Genomic DNA, 20,176 nt, shown 5'->3' with positions numbered 1-20,176 from the left:
TAAATGCCAAAATACGCCGTGAAAATGAAGAAATAGCTAATTTTGAATAATGATATGGATATTTTGAATGATGGAATGGACTGCTGCAACCCTTTATCCCCTTATTATAGATTTTCCTTATACTTAATTCGAAAGCAGATTAAGAGAGGAACAAAGGATTGATAGTCGATATGTTCCGCAACGCATATTAGAGGAGTAACGAAGGACCTAAATATCGAAATACGGGTGAACATTAAGAAATAGCTGATTTTAGATAATGCAATGGACTGCTGCACCCCGTCAGCTGCTAATTAAGGAAAAAATTATACACAAAATAAAAGCTTATTGATTAAGGAATAAACTGAGTATAAACGATTTGTGCCGCAATGACCATTAGAGGTGCTACGGAGAATCTAAATGCCAAAATTGTCGTGAAAATTAAGAAGTAGCCAATTTTGAATAATGAAATCGGTATTTTGAATGTTGGGATGGACTGCTAGGACCCTTCAGTCCCTAATTACAGATATGCCTCATACCTCATTCGAAAGCTTATGAAGGGAGGAACAAAAGATATCTAGTCAATATGTTCCGCAACGGATATTAGAGGAGTAACGAAGGACTTAAATATCGAATTTCGCGTGAATATTGATATATAGCTTATTTTGAATAATGGAATGGACTGCTGCTACCCGTCAGCTCCTAATCAAGGAAAAAATTATACATCAAATCAAAGTTTATTGATAGAGGAATAAATTGAGTATAAACGATATGTGCCGCAATGACCATTAGAGGGGTACGGATGACATAAATGCCAAATAACGCGTGAAAATGAAGAAATAGCCAATTTTGAATAATGAAATGGATATTTTGAATAATGGAATGGACTGCTGCGAACCTTTAGCCCTTATGAAAAATATACCTTATACCTAATTCGAACGCTTATGAAGAGAGGAACAACAGGTAAATAGTCGATATGTTTCGCAACACATATTACAGGAAAATCGAAGGACCTATATATCGAAATACGCGTGAACATTAAGAAATAACTTATTTTGAATAATGGAATGGACTTCTGCAACCCGTCAGCCCCTAATTAAGGAAATATTTGTGCACCAAAGTAAAGCTTATTTATACAGGAATGCACTGAGTATAAACAATATGAGCCGCAATGGCCATTAGAGGGGTTACGGAGGACCTTATTAAGGAAATATGTGAGCACCAAAGTAAAGCTTATTTATACAGAAATACATTGAGTATAAACAATATGAGCCGCAATGGCCATTAGAGGGGTTACGGAGAACCTAATTAAGGAAATATTTGTGCACCAAAGTAAATCTTATTTATACAGGAATACACTGAGTATAAACAATATGAGCCGCAATGGCCATTAGAGGGGTTAAGGAGGACCTGAATGCAAAAATACATTTGAAAATTAAGAGATAGCCAATTTTGAGTAATGAAATGAATATTGTGAATAATGGAATGGACTGTTGTGACCCTTCAGCCCCTTATTAAAGATATATTTTATACCTCATTCGAAAGCTTATCAATAGAGGAACACAAAGTATATAGTCAATATATGTTTTGCTACGCATATAAGAGGAGTAATACGCGTAAAATTTAGAAATAGCATATTTTGATAATTGAATGGACTGCTGCGACCCACCAATCCCTAATTAAAGAACACATTATACTAGTACGTCTTATTGAATAATGGGTTGACGGGTCGCAGCAGTCCATTCCATTATTCAAAATAAGACTGTTCTAAAATATTCACGCGTTTTTCGATATTTAGGTACTTCCTTTCTCTTCTATTAGGCGTTGCTGAACATATAAATAATAATAATAATATATTTTTTCAAAGAGAGTTAACTCATTTAGAATAAACCAATTTTCGATAATGCTCAACTACATGAATAAAACACAATTCATCTCCTAGTACACACATGTAAACAATAGATCTGTATATAAACAAAACATACCAACAACATAATTACCTATAGTATACTTTGTGGCTTAACTTATAATTTCTCTTTTGAAAATATAATGACTTGTAAGAGTATTTGAATGCAGATATATTTTTTGATTTTTTAATTTCACTCGATAGTGAATTCCACACTTTTGGACCACTGAAAGAAAAAATTGATTTGTATAACTCTGTATTTGATTTAGAGTAATTTGATTATGAGAGTTCTGCCACACCCAAATTTTGAGGTTAATTTCTGCTGGGACCAGACCCAAAAATCCGAAAATCTCGCACGACAGTTGACGAGGTTTTGAAGGAAAAACGTGGGTGGTGGGGGTTGATGGGAAAGAGTGGGGGTTGAGAATGAGGGAAAATGTGTAGAAGAAAGAAACACACACACAAAAAATCCACAGATAGAATAAACACAATGGATTGCAAGAATACAAATATGTCTGATCAGAGAGAAAATACGGCGCAAGAGGTAGAGATTCTGGAAAACTGGACGCTTTCAAGTCCAAGCGAGACCAGTGCTGCAATGATGAGGAAATTCTCAAATGGCGAGAGGTAGGCCAGGACTCATCCTTGAGTGCCAAAGACATTAAAGATGTTGACACGAAGTTTGGGTCCGCCAAAATTATAAACTTGTGTTGGAAAGGGGGAACTATTCGCACGTGGGGGTGTGATAAATTAAACATGCAGCTGACCACCGTCTGTGCAAAGAGAGAGACCGATGGGTCTCGTGAGCTATGGGATGAAAAAATCCAGATGCACCGGTTACGATTACCACGACTTTTATATTTTTTGATAAGGACGGTAGGATTGAAAATGTTAGGATATGATTTTTTAGGGCCCGAAAATTTGGTCTAAAACCATTGAATTGGTGATGGTGGTTTGGGATGACCTAAATTGATATTATATATTGTTAGGATAAAGACATGGATCCAATAGCTAACATGGAGTTAGCTGTCAAAGCCCTGAGAGGTTATGCCAAAATGAACCACATTCGAGGGTACTTCCGGTTGAGGAAAGATCAGTTGGTTGAATTGATTGACACGAAGACTAATTTCAAATTTAAGCGTCGTCCCAAACACCACACGAGGAAGGAGATTATTAACCAGACGGTTAGAAGGCTATTGAAAGATCAACTGCTGGAAAAGGTGCAGGAAAAAATCGGGAAGATAGGAAAGCCATTGAGGATAAAATTAAGATACATCCGCCGAACATAGCCTATAAAGATGTATTTACTACCTGTAAGATGACTCCTATTATTGAAAATGATATGCAGACCTTCCATGAGGTCTCTCGGTCATCTATACGTGTTGAAGTTGCTGACAAAAGGAAAATCGACGAAACAGGCAATCTTCTCGCTCTATAAATAAATGGATAAGTTTGGATCCCATGCAAGGAAGCGCGTATCCGTCTGGCGAATGCTGCAGGATTTGGATAGCACGACAATCTTCACTAGCCTATGACACCCCGAGGACAGTTTGGATGCTATGACAAAACGTTGGGTGACCCAACAATTGTAGGATGGAATGAAGGACATCGATGATTTAGAATCGGAGTATAATCATCTAGAAATGGAAATCAAAGATCTCACCGAAAAACTAATTGCCCTGAAAAGTAGCAAAGTGGACAGGTCGAAATTCTCGGTGGAGTAGAGGTCGATATCATGTTTTTGAAGCAGCTGCTGTACATCTTTGTTGTTGCACTCGGTACCCTTTTCTGTCCTCAATTTCTCGGATACACGCTCCTTGAACACTGCTTGGAAGGCATCCTGCACCGTCACACCTTTCTTGTTCTTGTGGGGTATTAACCAACCGTAGTTGGAGAACACGTCAATAATGCTCAGAATGAATTTGAATCCCTTGTTATCACGAGAGAAGGCACTAATGTCAAGGAGATCAGCAGCCCAAGTTTCATCTATTCCACACACCACCACTCGACGCCTCTGAAACTTGCGTCGAACGAGTTTGTGCAACTTCTCAACTATTTCATCGGTCTAGCAAACATTTTTTAAACACCCAGCCCGAATCGAGCTTTGGTAAAATTTTGCTTTGGCAGATGCATTTCTACAGGCAACCGGTCAATAATCTTCTTCATGAACTCAGAACATGTGGAAGCGATAAACTGGGACTTTTTGGCACCGCAAACCTTACAGTGATAAACCTTCCTTCGACGTCCGTTGCTGGTCACTGCCTCGCATAGATTAACAATGTCCGTCTTCCCTCGACATTGCACACAAATCATTGCTTTCTTTAAAGAACGGACGTTGAAAACCTTTCTTAGAGCGATAATACCCATAAGAAGCAACCACTATCTCCTTACACAGCGATCGATCCGAGGGTTGATCATTGCAAAATCGGATTGTGTTAAAACAACCCTCCTCAACAATCGTCTCCTGCGAGATGGATGGCTTGACTACGATCAGTTGTATGTGTTTGGAAAATCGCTTCACCAACTCATCTACCAGCTCATACGGCGAGTACTGGGTAAGGAATTTCGAATGAAGATATTCGAAACATCATTCAGTGTAAATCACTCTATTCGTTTACCAATGTGGAGGATCTCTTACCTACACCCGACGCCCCAGTGGAATCGATACTTTTTTTCTTCGAGCAAGGGAGCATTGTGGCAGATCCTCGAGAGTTGGATCCCGCCAGCAAAAACCTTATGGTGTTTGATGATTTGATGCTGAGTAAGCAAAATACGTGTAAAGACTACTATGTTCGCTGTCGTCAAAATAGTGTTGAATGTTTCTACCTGTGCACAAATTACTGCCAACTGTCCCGACAATCGATCCGTGAGAATGCAAACTTTAATTGTCTCTTTCAGAAATATGCCGAGAATATCGATAATATCCGTCGTTTCCACTGCAACGATCTTACCAAGGAACAATTCGACGCTCTGCGTAAGTGTTGATGGACTGAAACCTATGGATTTGTCATCATCGATCTCACGAGCCCCAAGTCAGCAGGAAAATACCGATGCCAATTAGATGAGTTCTATGAGGTATAAGATAAAGAATGGATCAGTTTGAAGATTTCTTCCTGGAACTGAAGTATGAAGAAAATCTGGACACAGAGGAACCCCAGCCCTGCAAATGCAAGTTTGAGTGGGACCCAGTAGAACAGAGGAGTATACGTTGGAAATGCGGTCGCGCGATCCCCCACCAAATCTATAGCGGTGGAGGTGATTTCGATGCATGGAATTCTTGTCACAAGTATGGTAAGGTGGAGCGCTTTCCTCAACCCTAAAGCTCTGCCAAGACGATTCGATGCCACACACCCATGCCAACCGCGTTGACGGCGGTGATATTTTCATGAACGACCTTGACGACTATGTAGAGATCCTGAAAAGTTCCGGTCCCATGTATCAACGCAATCTTACCCTCCTGAGAACCCCGAAGGCGAGTTACAATTGGAAGGGAATCGTGTCTTTCATCTACCAGAAGGATAAGTTGGGCAGATGACTGCAAACCGTGTTTATTCCTTCAAACTTCAAGCAGCTTCTCGACCGCTTGGAACTGTATGTCGCAGCATACCGAGCAGGAAATAATGGTATGTGCAACGAAATTGTGTGGATTATGGATGCTATGAAAAAGGGTTGATATATCAGCATCGAGGAATGTAATGCGCTTCATCGTAGTATCATATGAATAAATGTTGCAAATCAAGAAAAGTTACGCTCTAATGCATGCCTACGGCAGTAGGGGACACAATCGCCAGTTTGGGTTGGCGCATGTTTACTTCCTCTGCCGCCAAAATCATAGGAAGTAAGACTGTGAGTGCTGCCTCTTGAAAGGTGTTGAAAACGGGGCCTCCTAAACCGTCGACCATGTGGATGATAAAGTGACCCACCGCAGGAAACGCAGTAAAACCCCTTATAGTTCAACGCAAGAAGGCAGAGAAATTTCGTTTGAACAATCTAATCTCCGGATCTGGTATCAAAACCATCCACGACTTCGTCCAACGCTATAAATAAATACATTATGTCTGACATCCTTACGATCACCGAAGGGTTGACCATCGACGAAAGTTTTCAGGAATATCAGGTTCGAGAATACATACCACAAACCGGTGCCCAGCTGAACAATTCCGTCGAAATCCGAATCAACATCGAAACTCAGTATTTGTTCCTACACCCAGCCGAGATTTATCTCGTGGTGGAAGGTCGACTTTTCAAGAATGATAACACAGTACTAGTTGTTGAGAATAGTTCGAAGTTATAACGTTACGTTTCCCGTATTTACGTTCACATGTTTGTGACGTTTCTTACACCTTGTATGGGCTTCGCCATTGTAAATATTATACGCAAAGTAAACACAACGCAAAGTACATATACGACTTATTTAGTTTATTCCACACATTTATGGTGCCGTAACCATTGGATAAGATGGACAGCAAGCTAAAAGCAGTCAGAGCTGGTCACAAAAGTGCAGTAAAGAGACTTTTACGGAAAACGGAAGATGATTCAAACTTGGACAATGAAGAAAGTGCTGAACTTTTAGAAACATTAATTCAAAAACAGAAAATTATTAGTGCATTGGACGGAGATATTATGAATTCTTTAAAGGAGGAGGACATCGAGGAAGAAATTCTAAATGCAGATGAGTACAAATTCTTTTTGAACACCAAAATACGACATTTACGGAAAACTTTCGCAAACAAATTATGTACTGATAATGATATCCCACAGCATGATCACGCATTACCTTCTCACACTTTTGAAAACATTAATCAACACAGTTCTGTTCCGTACACAACACAAATGTATCCCGTTCAGCAACCTAGCAACCAAAATCACCATTTGCCGAAACTTACACTACCCATGTTTAACGGAAAAATTCTGACTTGGCAAACATTTTGGGACTCTTTTGAATCTTCCGTCCATTACAATGTAACACTCACAGACGTACAGAAATTTAGTTATTTAAAATCCCAGCTTGTTAATGATGCTGCAAGAACTATTGACGGGTTACCGCTCACAAACTCAAATTACATGGAAGCTATTAAACTTTTAAAGGAGCGTTTCGGACAATCGCATAAGATTACAAATGCTTATATGCAAGCTTTGCTAGAACTTAGAGCACCACAAAACAACCTACTCAGTCTACGTGTTTATTACGACAAGTTAGAGGCATATATAAGAGGTCTTGAATCGTTAGGCCGCTCCGGAGAATCGTATGGTGCATTACTTATTCCGATAATACTGAACAAACTTCCGTCAGAAATACGACAACACTTAGCTCGTGAAAACGGTTCCGATAATTGGGAATTGATTGATTTGAGACGTGGAATTTTGACAGAAATCACTATAATTGAAGCTGGACAACGTTCGTCGTTGTTTATGGATTCAATGCAGCCTACCACAATGACCGCATCGTTTTTGACATGCGTTAATAGAAAATGTGAACCGAGTAAAGTAGTAACATTCGATAACCGTGAGAGACAAACACAAAATATTCGACAAAATCCTTGCATATTCTGCCAGAATTTACATGACCCTGCAAAATGCCCAAATGTTACAGATCACGATACACGCCTATCAATCGTCAAAGAAAAGAAGTTATGTTTTAACTGTTTAGGATCACACCGTTCCGTAGATTGTAAATCGAAATTTCGCTGCCGCCAGTGCCATCAAAAGCACCACACAAGTCTTTGCCATAGAAATACATGTACTAATGATCAGCAAATGTCAGTTAATGCCGTAGTTGATGATAGCGAAAATACATTGATCGCCGCAAGTTTTCATTCGTCTGAAGAAAAATCCCGTTCGAACGTGCTTCTAAAAACTGCCGTTGCACCAGTTGGGGGAAATCGATATGTTGATACGCACATTTTGTTTGATGAAGGAGCACAGCGCTCTTTTGTTACCGAGGAGTTAGCGTCGAAAATAGATTTAGAAATACTAGGAACAGAAACCATACATTTATCGGCATTTGAAAGTACCGACAGCAAAGTCCGTCATTTGTCAAGAGCACGCGTATACGTAGAGTCGATAGATAGAACGAAAATTCCAGTTGAGGTTCTAGTAGTACCGAACATCGCCAGCCCGTTAAGCAATTACATCGGTAATGGTATACGAGAATTCAAGTACCTGAAAGGATTACGTTTAGCTCATCCGTTTACAGAAGACAACTCTTCTTTTGAAATCTCCTTGCTCATTGGAGCTGATTTCTATTGGGATTTCGTAGAGGATACAATATTAAGAGGAAATGGTCCAACCGCCGTAAAGTCAAAACTTGGTTATTTATTGTCTGGTCCAATTCCGACGTCTTATCGTCAACAGAGTAATTTAGGTATGTACAACATATTGACATCGCACAAACCAGAGGAGTTGAATTTAGAAAGATTTTGGGAATTAGAGTCGTTAGGAGTAGATAGCAATACGGCAGATGTTGAAACGGTAGACTATATGGAAACAAATCAAAAGTCAGCAATTGAATTCCGAGAAAACAAGTACATAGCAAAGTTGCCATGGAAACTAGATCACGAACCCTTGCCTACAAACTTCTTCGTTACGAAACGAAGAACTGAAAACGTCATTCGAAAATTAAGTCAAGATCCCGAAATGCTTAAGGTATATGGACAGATAATCAAGGATCAAGAACGCCGAGGATTTATTGAGAAGGTTAAGGATCCCGATATTAGTAAAGGTATTGTACATTATATCCCGCATCACCCCGTCAAGAAGAAATAAACGAAGTAACACCATCTGATGAATATGTGGAAGAACCAAACAACGAAGAAATACCGACAAGAACATTGCCCTTGCGGAAGGCATCAATTCGTGCAAAGGAAAGAATAAAATCATGGACTCGTTAAAGTTTAATTCAGATTCCTATTTTTGTGTTTTGAAGAGACAGTAATTCCTGCAAGTGTAAAATTATATTTCTTTTCTTTATCGATGAACATTTAAAGTAATATTCTATTGTTTTGTACATAAATACACTTTGCGGGCCCCAGTATGTTGAGAATAGTTCGAAGTTATAACGTTACGTTTCCCGTATTTACGTTCACATGTTTGTGACGTTTCTTACACCTTGTATGGGCTTCGCCATTGTAAATATTATACGCAAAGTAAACACAACGCAAAGTACATATACGACTTATTTCGTTTATTCCACACACTAGTATATGCCAGTGCCGATTATTTGTCCCTCGCCCATAATGGTATAATGTATCACTTCAAGAGCATCTGTTAAAGGCTTTCTGGTCAGCAGATCGAACATATTAACTACCCCGGCATCGCCACTACTATGCTGGGAATGCTAACCTACCCCGACGACTTCTCCAAATCACAGGGTCTCAACCAACTGTGGTATAAGGATTCTGCCATCGATGCCGAGGCTTAGAACACTAAATTTGAAACCCGCCATGGATATACACCAAGCCCACCAACAAAGAATCGTTTTCGTTTGCCATCCCTCTGAAACACATTTTAGGCTTTGCAGACGATTACATCAAGATTGTGTATGTATTCAATTATGAATTGTCACTGGTACGTGCCTCAGACGCTAATGCCATCCTAAGAGCCGTTGCCGTCAACGACGTGGCGAAAATCAACCTGAGTAAGATATCTTGGTTCGTTCCTCGCGTCCGTCCTTGAAGATAAACTGCGGTTGTACAAGATCATCCAGAGCAAGAGTAAGATCGATTGTGGTTTCCGAATAATGCAACAGTGTGATTCTATAGGTATTTCCCAAAACTCACAGTTCCACTGGCGTCTGTCTACCAAGAGCGGTCGGGAGAAACCGAGATACATCGTAGCTTTGCAGACCGGTAAAAAATAAAGATGCAGCCGTGTTCGACCACTGCCGGTTGCGAAATATCTACGCCACCATCAACGCAGAACGTTATCCAGCAGTCGACTATAATGCAGCTTTCAACGAAAATAGGATCGCCAGAGTATTTAAAGAGGCCTTCGACTTCAGAAAGAAATTCTACATGGACAGTCTCCTCAGTAATGGTGGTATTAATCCCTCCGATTTCATCGACTTGTACCCCTTGTTTGTAATCGATGTGAGTCATCAGTCTGAATGTCTCAAAGAATCTACGGTAGACATTCAGATCCGGGCCGAATTCGCCCGTAATGTTCCAGCCACCACCGAAGCATCTGCACTTATCATTTCCAACAGGATCCTACAGTTCCAATCCGACGGTCAGAAGATGAACGTCGTGTACTAAAAGTAAATGGATAAAATTCACCTGCAACTCCTTTTTGACAGTCTCACCGCCGATGTCTATGCGTTCGTAGTGACGGCGGGTAAACTACTCAAGGAGCAGTATGACGGTACCGAAAAGTGGAAGCAAAAGTATGTGACAATGGTCTTCCATAAATAAATGGACAACACATTGTTGCAGCGAATTGCCGAAAATTCCAACCCTAGACAGCCGCATCCTTACCCGATTCAACCCCTCCCTCCCAGTACAACTCAAGGAATCCAAGGCCTACGAGATGGCATTGGTGAACCTGTAAAACCTATTGCTACATCCCCAATATTCATGCAGGTACTGTCCAGACGAAGGCGCCACCTGGTTTCCCATAGTGTTAAACACCGGCTCGTACGGTATAGATGGAATTAATGATGTGGTTCGAAGACAACTCTGTCTCAACAAGCACAGCACTAAGATGATCATCGATGCCAACCGCTCGACGCTGAGAGCAACCTTGACCCTAGCTAGACGCTATCAAGTGGATTTTGACGATGAAAACAGTCTCGGCACCGTCTTGTGATTTGAGCGACGACCTTGCACTTTTGATAGTGCTACAAATGGTTACACCGAAGATGAACACATTGTGAATATCATGAGAATTAACAGCATTCTTGTGAAAATTGATATCATGAGAATTAACAGCATTCTTGTGAAAATTGATATCATTCATGGAACGTTACCCAGCAGTCTCCTTTCCCGCAGTCCATCCTGGTATGAAGAACATTGAAAACCCCAAGAACCTAGTATATTTGCCAGTGACCTTGCAAACGATCAATCCCACGCAAACGTGCCTAACCGATCAAGACGGTAGACCCATCAATTTCAGGGAGGAACATCTCACCGTCCTCTTTCATCTTCTTAATAAATAAATGACTTATCACGAACATGGTTTGAAGCTGCTAAACTACAACGGGCTGTCAAGAAAGTTTGTCCAGTCTCCATTCGTTTGTCCCATGCAAGCATGCAAAGCGATAACAAGATGTGGCTCACTTCTAGACAGGTTCAAAAGATTACCAATCTTCTCCGGAAAGGTGCTGGTGGTCTGAAACTGGAATTGAGTGCCACCCAAATGAAGGAAAACATGCAAAAAGTAGGTGGATTCCTACCTATGCTGACAGGGCTAGCAATGAGGTCACTCCCCATGATAGCAAAGACCATTCTACCAGCCATGGGTGTTGGAGCTTAGAGGTGTCTGGGTGGTGTCGCCGTCGATAAGTCATTGAGATCTGGATTGTACCTGAAACTTGGTGGATGCGTTTGCTCAGTGAATCCCAGTGGCAACGGTCTCTATATTAAACCCTCAAACCCCCGGATCACCTTCTTGACTCTACTGGAAGCGTGGTCAGCAAATTCACGACGGAGCCGGTCTGATCTTAGATGCTAACAGGCCCTTCAAAAACATTTCCCTCCTCGGTATGCTCCTATAATAGAATCACTTAGATTCTTGTCATCAGCAGACCAGAGTCGAATTTATAGAAAACCAATTTAACGCGGAGATTCAGAAAAATCAACGTGTCGTAAACACCTAAAAAAGAGGGATGAAAGATACCAAAGGAAGAGTCAAACTCATGAATTGAAAACAAACTGACAACTCCATGGCTAAAAATAAAAAGACAAACAGACAAATAATAGTACAGAAGACACAACATAGAACACTAGACTAAGCAACACGAACCCCACAAAAACATGCGGTGATCTCAGATGCTCCGAACGAGTAAGCACATTCTGCTTTACATGTGGCACCCGTCGTGTTTCTTATGTTATATCAAATCCGGTAAATAGTCTAATTCAGTAGGTCACATTCGTGAAAAGGGAAAGGGTAGTCTGTAGTTACGACATAAGGAACATATCCGATAATCATCTGTGAAACGGTTATTCAAACCAACTCGTAATGGCGTCCGTAAAATTTTCGAAAGGATGATTTCAACTTCACCATTTGGAACTCTTGGTTTAATAGCTTCCTTGTGAGTATCAATCCTTTTTCAAGGAAATCATGATAGGAAATGGACAGTTTACATATGGATAGCTAAAATCATCTCTTTTGTCGTAAAGTTTTTTTTCCACCAACCCTCATTGTCAATTTCTTGATGTATTCAAGATATGAGGCAGACTTAGCTGTATCTGTAGTATTCTTTATCTCAAGTTTGATGGGATATATTCGTTCAACGAAGTCACCAAATTTTGTATTATTTAGTGAGAGAACATCATCTATATAGCGGAACGAAAAGTTAAAGGATATCGCTAGCTTCATATCTTTCTTCCTCAGAAGTTCCTGTATGAAGTCAGCCTCATGATAATAAAGAAACGAGTCGGCAAGAAGAGGGGCACAATTGGTTCCCATTGAAATTCCGACAGCACCCAAACTTCGTGTCAACATTTTTAATGTCTGTGACAATACAATGGTGAGTCCTGGCCTACTTCTCGCCATTTGAGAATTTCCTCGTCACTGCAGCGCTGTTCTCGCTTGGTCTTGACAGCGGCCAGTTTTTCCAGAATTTCCACCTCTTGTGTCGTATTCTATCTATGATCAGACATATTTGTAATCTTACTATCCATTGTGTTTATTCTATCTGTAGATTTATTTTGTGTGTGTGTTTCTTTCTTCCACAAAGACACATTTTCCCTCGACCCCCCACTTTTTCCCACAACCACAACCACCCACGTTTCCCCCTCATAACCTCGTCAACGAGTGTGCAAGATTTTCGCATGTTTGGGTCTGGTCCCAGCAGAAATTACCCTCAAAATGGGGATGTTGCAGAACTGTCATAATCATACCACTATTTACCAATAATTTAAGAATCCTTAAATAGTTCAATAGATGGTTTACGACTTTTGTGTTCGTTTAAAATAATTCTAGCTGCCCTTTCTTGCAATTTTTGTAAAATAGAATTCGTGCATTATGAATCTTTTTGACTATATACCTTTCGTTCCTCTGTTAAGAAGCTGTCGAATGAGGTATAAGGTATATCTGTAATTAAGGACTGAAGGTTCTCAATAATCCATTCCATTATTCAAAATTGGCTATTTCTAAATTGTCAAGCGCATTTTGGCATTAGATCCTTCGTAACACCTCTAATGGTCATTGTAGCACATGTTGTTTATATTCATTTGTTAATAAGTTTTCAAAAGGTCTACAACTTTTTCTTTAATAAGGGGCTGGCAGCAGTCCATTTCATTTTTCAAAATATGTTACTTCTAAATGTTCATGAGTGCTTCGATATTTATGTTCTTCCTTTCTCCTGTTATATGCTTTGTTGAACACATTGACTTTATACCTTTCGTTCGTCTGTTAATAAGCTGCAAAATGAGGTATAAGGTATATCTGCAATTAGGGGCTGAAGGGTTGCAGTGGTCTATTACATTATTCAAAATATCCATTCCATTATTCAAAATTAGCTATTTCTTGATTTTTAAAGGTATTTTGGCATTTAGGTCCCTAATTACAGATATACATTCTACCTCAATCAAAAGTTTATCAAGAGCCCTCTAGTGGTCAATACGGCTCATCTTGTTTATACTCAGTTTATTCCCCTATCAATGAATTTTGATTTGGTGTATATTTTTTTCCTTAATTAGGAGCTGATGGGGATAAGCAGTCCATTCCATTATTCAAAATAAGCTATTTCACAATGCTCACGCGTATTTCGATATTTAAGTCCTTCGTAACTCCTCTTATATTCGTTGTGGAACATATTAACTATATACATTTTGTTCCTCTCTTTATCAGCTTTCGAATGAGGTATAAGGTATATCTATAATTAGGGACTGAAGGGTTGCAGCAGTCCAATCATTTATTCAAAATAAGCTATTTCTCAATGTTCAAGCGTATTTCGATATTTAAATCCTTCGTTACTCCTCTAATATTCGTTGCGGAACATATTGACTATATACCTTTTGTTCCTCACTTGTTAAGCTTACGATTCAGGTATAATATATATCTGTAATTAGGGGCTGAAGGGTCCTAGCAGTGCATTCCATTATTCAAAATATCCATTTCATTATTCAAAATTGGCTATTTCTAAATTTTCACGCGTATTTTGGCATTTAGGTCCTCCGTAACCTCTGTAGTGGTTATTGCGGCACATATCGATTATACTCAGTTCATTCTTTGATTCATAGACTTTAATTTTGTGTATATTTTTTCCTTAATTAGGAGCTGACGGGTTGCAGCAGTCCATTCCATTATTCAAAATATCCATTTCATTATTCAAAATTGGCTATTTCTCAATGTTCACGCATATTTTTTATATCTAAGTCCTTCGTTGCTCCTGTAATATCCGTTGCGGAACATATTGACTATATACCTTTTGTTCCTCTCTTGATAAACTTTTGATTGAGGTAGAATGTATATCTGTAATTAGGGACTGAAGGGTCCTACCAGTCCATTCCGTTATTCAAAATATCCATTTCATTATTAAAAAAAATGGCTATTTCTCAATGTTCACGCGTATTTCGATATTGAAGTCCTTTGTTACTTCTCTAATATCCGTTGAGGAACATATTGACTATATACCTTTTGTTCCTCTCTTGATAAGCTTTCGATTGAGGTATACTATATATCTGTAATTAGGGGCTAAAGGGTCGCAGCAGTCCATTCCATTATTCAAAATATCCATTTCATTATTCAAAATATCCATTTCATTATTCAAAATTAGCTATTTCTTCATTTTTACGCGTTTTTTTTTGGCATTTAGGTAAACCTCTAATGGTCATTGCGGCTCAGGATATGGCGAAAGTGTCACAGTCATTTTTTTTTATATTTATTTTGCTATTCACCGCTCGAAGTTGAATAATGAAACATAAACTATTTTATTTTTCATTATTCACATGTTTAATACTGAATAGTGAATAGTGAACTATTTCATTATTCATTATAGGATTTAATACATTTTTTCTAGAGGCTATTGATGTGTAAACCGGGGCGATCAACTCACAAACTTATGTCCGAAGGACTTTTATGTTAAGTTTGTGAGTAAGAGCATTAGAATAGAAACAACAATTATACATTTGTTTTTTAATCTCGATTTGTTAAAAATCTCAGTATCCCTGATAAGCATGTGTATCGCGTATGAATAGATTACGAAAGTAGTTTCGGAAACATGATTTATCGAAGTGTAAACCAAGGGAAAAATTCTAATTGACCAATTCAATTCAAGTATTTATAGATATGCAAATCATATAAGAATTATTATTAAATAATGAATAATGAACTATGAATAAATTAATGGACGTACTTCAGAGCGGTAAATTGCGGAAATCATCGTTTGCCAGTGGAGACGGGCAGTTGCGGATCCAGAACTTATTATAAGGAGGGGGGTCGCTGACTGACCTGAGGGGAGCCCGCTCCAGTCTTGCTTCAGTGCTTCCTTATATAATCAACCAAATGTTTCCCAAGAAAAGGGTGGGGCGGGCCTCTAGGTCCCCTGGATCCGCCTATGACGGGAAGAGGGCATACTATTCCGAGATCAGAAAGGTCTTGTCATCTCTGCAGCTATATAGATATTGGCGATGAATTTCACATCATTATGTCATGCAATTTTCTCAACATAAAAAGAGAAAAATATTTATCACATTATTGTAAAAAAAAATGCTAACATTATTAAATTTATAAAGTATTGTCATCTGAAAATGTTGTAGAGCCAGAAAAATTGTGTAGATTTATACGATACATATCATTGAAAGTCTGTCCTCCTTGTTAGTTGAACTGTAATATAATTATATTGTCATTTATTTTTACACATGCGAAACAAACATATGTATTTTATATGAACTGTTATTTTCTCTGTAGCTATGTACTAGTTTATGAGAATAAAATCATTCATTCACAACAATGAGCACCCGATATCGTAAAGTAAGCTTTAAAAGCTTCCCAACACGACAAAAGGTAAAACAATATTATCACAAGCGAAAACATAAACGGCCTCATTTTTTGATAGAACCACTTTCAAATTTACGGGATATAAAAACGACATTGACATAAAAATCAAAAATGAGATGTGATATTTTATATTATACTTTCAAACCATATCTCTATTATATCTATGAAATCTTTATGTTAAGCCGGGTCATACACACCGTAAGACTGAAGGGAAAAAAGAAGACCACTACAATTGAATCAATTAAATGTCGTTAAGAAACTTAAAATCGTAATTTGCAAAAGTTTTTGGATAGAGTTTTCAGTCGAGTGTTAAAACTTAGATATCCAACTCAATAAAAGGACATTTTTTGCTGTTTTAAAGTTAGTTTACTTAGTTATAATTCCAGAGCATATACTTATAAATGTAATTGTATATATAGACAGGTCTGTATTAAGTTTGACAATAAACAACCATTAGTAACTGTGGGGTCTCTTCCTATATCTTCCTATATGGAGAAATACACAGACGTGTCGCTGATATGGGTCAAAAAGATGTCACGCTGGCTTGGAAAATATATAAAACGTTATTTTTCCTATGCCTCCTCCTTTTCCCCATCATGACAGAAAAAAGCCTGTTGTTAAAGGGTTGCAATTTGTACCCATATGAATACACTCAACGTGCCGATAAACTAATGTTTAACAATCTGCAATCATCTGCAGTGCTGTGATTCTCGGGGCATACATACGCAATTTGATAAAATCCTTTTGAGAGATTTACCTCCCTTTAAAGATGTCTGCCTGCAAGAGAATGATATTTTCAAAACAGGAAACAAACCCTTATTTGCTACTTTTTGTTCTCAGGTAGGATTATTTACGACAATCTTAAACTATGAAACTATGACTTTATACTTTCTGATTTCGCACAAGTAGAAGTCATTTAAATAGATCTGAGTACATTATTCAAATGCTATAAAGCCTGTATTTATTGTAGCAAATCGTCAATTTATGCATTTTGAACATTTTTAAAATCACCCAACACGGGCGTGACGGCTAACGATGAAGTTCACATGACGGCTATATTATTATATTGGGAAAAACATCTTTTAATACCTGAATTGACCTGAATTCTAAATGTGAAAAAGAAGACGAAAGATGTGAGAACAAACATTTCATCTAGACAAAAATAAGAATTATTTTATAAAACAATGAATCTTGATATGAACCAGGAGTTATCGTCCTTTGTATACCGTATGATCTACAGAGCAGAGTTCTACAGAGTAGAGTTTTACAGAGTAGAGTTCTACAGAGCAGCGTTCTACAGAGTCGAGTTACTTGGTAATAATGTTTTGAAAAATATCGATTTAAGTTGAAATGGTAGGACATTTTTTGAGTGGGAACTCGCTTTTGTCGTTTGATTGTATAACGCCCCCCCTTTTATTATCGAAACACTGTTGATTGTTTTATTCTGCAAATACAAGTTAAACTGATAACATTCCCTTGGACACTGGCATTTTCGCTGATAAGTCCTGTCACTTATCAAAATTATCAATTACTAAAAGAGGGACGAAAGATACCAAAGGGACAGTCAAACTCATAAATCTAAAACAAACTGACAACGCCATAGCTACAAAATGAAAAAGACAAACAAACAACAGCACACACGACACAACATAGAAAACTAAAGAATAAACAACACGAACCCCACCAAAAAACTAGGGGTGATCTCAGGTGCTCCGGAAGGGTAAGCAGATCCTGCTCCACATGCGGTACCCAAAATCATCAATTACTAAATTATGGAGCGACTGAAGTCCACTGTCACTGGGATATATTTGATAGCAAAGGACGTATACACACAGTACTCAGTAGAATACCTTATAAGCTTATATGCATCTAGTACCCTAACTACACCAACTTGACAAAAAAGGCATCTAGTACTCTAACTACACCAACTTGACAAAAAAGGCAACAAACAACGGGAATCTTACATTTTTTTTGGAGACATAATACTTTATTTTTATGCCCCACTACTCGGCTTTTCCGTGTTTCATTATGCAACAAGCGGTTACACGGACTTTCCCCTCAACGCCTTCACATATTGATCGGATTTAATTTTTAGTATATGAGTCGTCCAGGACGAGTTACAGATCATGTTTAGTAATATATTTGGTTCCGTTCCACTTATTTGTTGCTGAAATAACTGGCTTTGGATTTTGAAAATTCAACTCCTTGAAATGGTTTCAAGCTTTTCTTTGTGAGCTCGGCGGCATTCGTGAAGTTCTGCTACTTTGTTTTTTGCCATTATGATTATCCACGTCTTTCTGCATAGCTAAATATTTAAGATTTGCACAAAACGGTCACATTATATATAAACATGCAGAATAAGTATCCCGAGAAAAAAATTAAGTTATAGTAAACGTTGTATTAGAAGCCAACAAAAAGCCAACTTGTAAAAAATCAGCAATTAAAATATTCCAGGCAAAGTTTTTTTGCAAAATGAATAATAAAATTAATGGACTGAGCACTTTCAAAATATTCCCAAAATGTTGAGAAATAAAACAAAACATCGGTATTTCGATTTTTTGTAAGGCCTTGATGTGAATTTAAGCATAAATGCAATTTAGTACTCCCAATTACAGAACTCGAGTCGTTTGTAGGTCTGTGCAAGCCAATCGTTATATGGGTATGATGCAGTATGGATTCATAATTTGATGAATTAAGTTTAAAGATAGTCTACAAAATAAACATAGAATGGAATGTTTTGTCTGGACCTGTAATAAACTGAGATGAATCAAACTGTCAAAATAGTTCAAAAGATGGTCCTCCACGTAATACACATGGATATTACAAAAACTACATGTATTGTAGCAGATTCAATTATTATTATTAGTGAAAGCAAACGCCAACTTTATGATTAAACATTTCTCAAAATCTCTTCTATGTTCCGAAATGTCTGCTCTTTCTTTTTTTCTTATTCTACATTTTACCCCATGGAATTTAAAAAAAAATCTGTAGAGAATGGAAAATTCATTTTAATATCACTGAATACGTATTCTAATTTATAGCGGCTACTAAGGCAACAACCCAAACTCAGAAATGGGTGTTGAGATATGATGGTGCGCGTATGTGTTTGTGGTTGAAAAAAGGGGGTCCGAGTTATGTGGTTTTTTTTTATCGGGAGAAAGTTGTCGGCATGATTCCTTACCTTCCCGAAGACCTGCGTTTGTCGAATTTATGAGCTTCGGTCCTCGTTTGGGAGTTGTGCTCTCGCAAAACTACCCGTACTGTAATGTTATAACATACGAATGTTGACATCGAGAATCAACGTAAATGCACAAATTCAAACGTCTTCTCATCTCTTACTGGAATACGACTACCTGTAGTTTGTACTATAACGGACAATTAAAGTCCGTTCATGTGGGGATCCGATGCGTTCATTTTATGACGATCGATAGATTCTATAAGATTTTTTTCAAAGGATTCACAGCTATTTATTTACCTGAAATTCTTTGTATTGAACCAAATAAAATTCCATAATAATCAAGAAACCCGTTCAAACATATAACTGTCTTATAATTTTGAAAGCTAAACACGTTTTGTCAACGCAAGACACCTCAGGTGTGCTCAAATAAAAAAATGCGGGCAAACCAATAACGAAGTCGAAGGGCATGTTGAAAACCAAATATTTCCCAAACATTGTACCGTATATGGCTCATCACATTGAAGCCTGAAGTAAAAAAAAACCGTATAAAGATAAAACAGGCGATATTAATTAAATAACACATACATAGCCGAGATCGAGGTGATAGAGCAGAAAACATTGTCAACCGAAGCGAATTTGTATCCCGGAAACGAGCCCAGGAACCCCTATGGTTTATATGTAAACTGGTAAAATGCATTCTATTATTCAATTAGACTGACAAGTATGTATCTCTACATCGAACTTGCCATTTTCAGTGTTATTAAATTGATAGCGAGTTTCGTAAGATCAGAATGTCCTGGTTCTGTGTTTTCGTCATATATTTACTACACAAACACCTCTCGAGAAACACTCTTACATTTGCTTTTAATCCACTCGACATTTTACCATGCGTATTACATTTCTTCGCTATTTGTGATTTATCTCAGTTTACCCCGTTTGATTTTCATTCGGTCATG

Source organism: Mytilus galloprovincialis, chromosome 8 (genome assembly GCF_965363235.1).
Source record: "Mytilus galloprovincialis chromosome 8, xbMytGall1.hap1.1, whole genome shotgun sequence".
Taxonomy (NCBI): Eukaryota; Metazoa; Mollusca; class Bivalvia; order Mytilida; family Mytilidae; genus Mytilus; species Mytilus galloprovincialis.
This window is presented reverse-complemented; position numbering follows the sequence as displayed.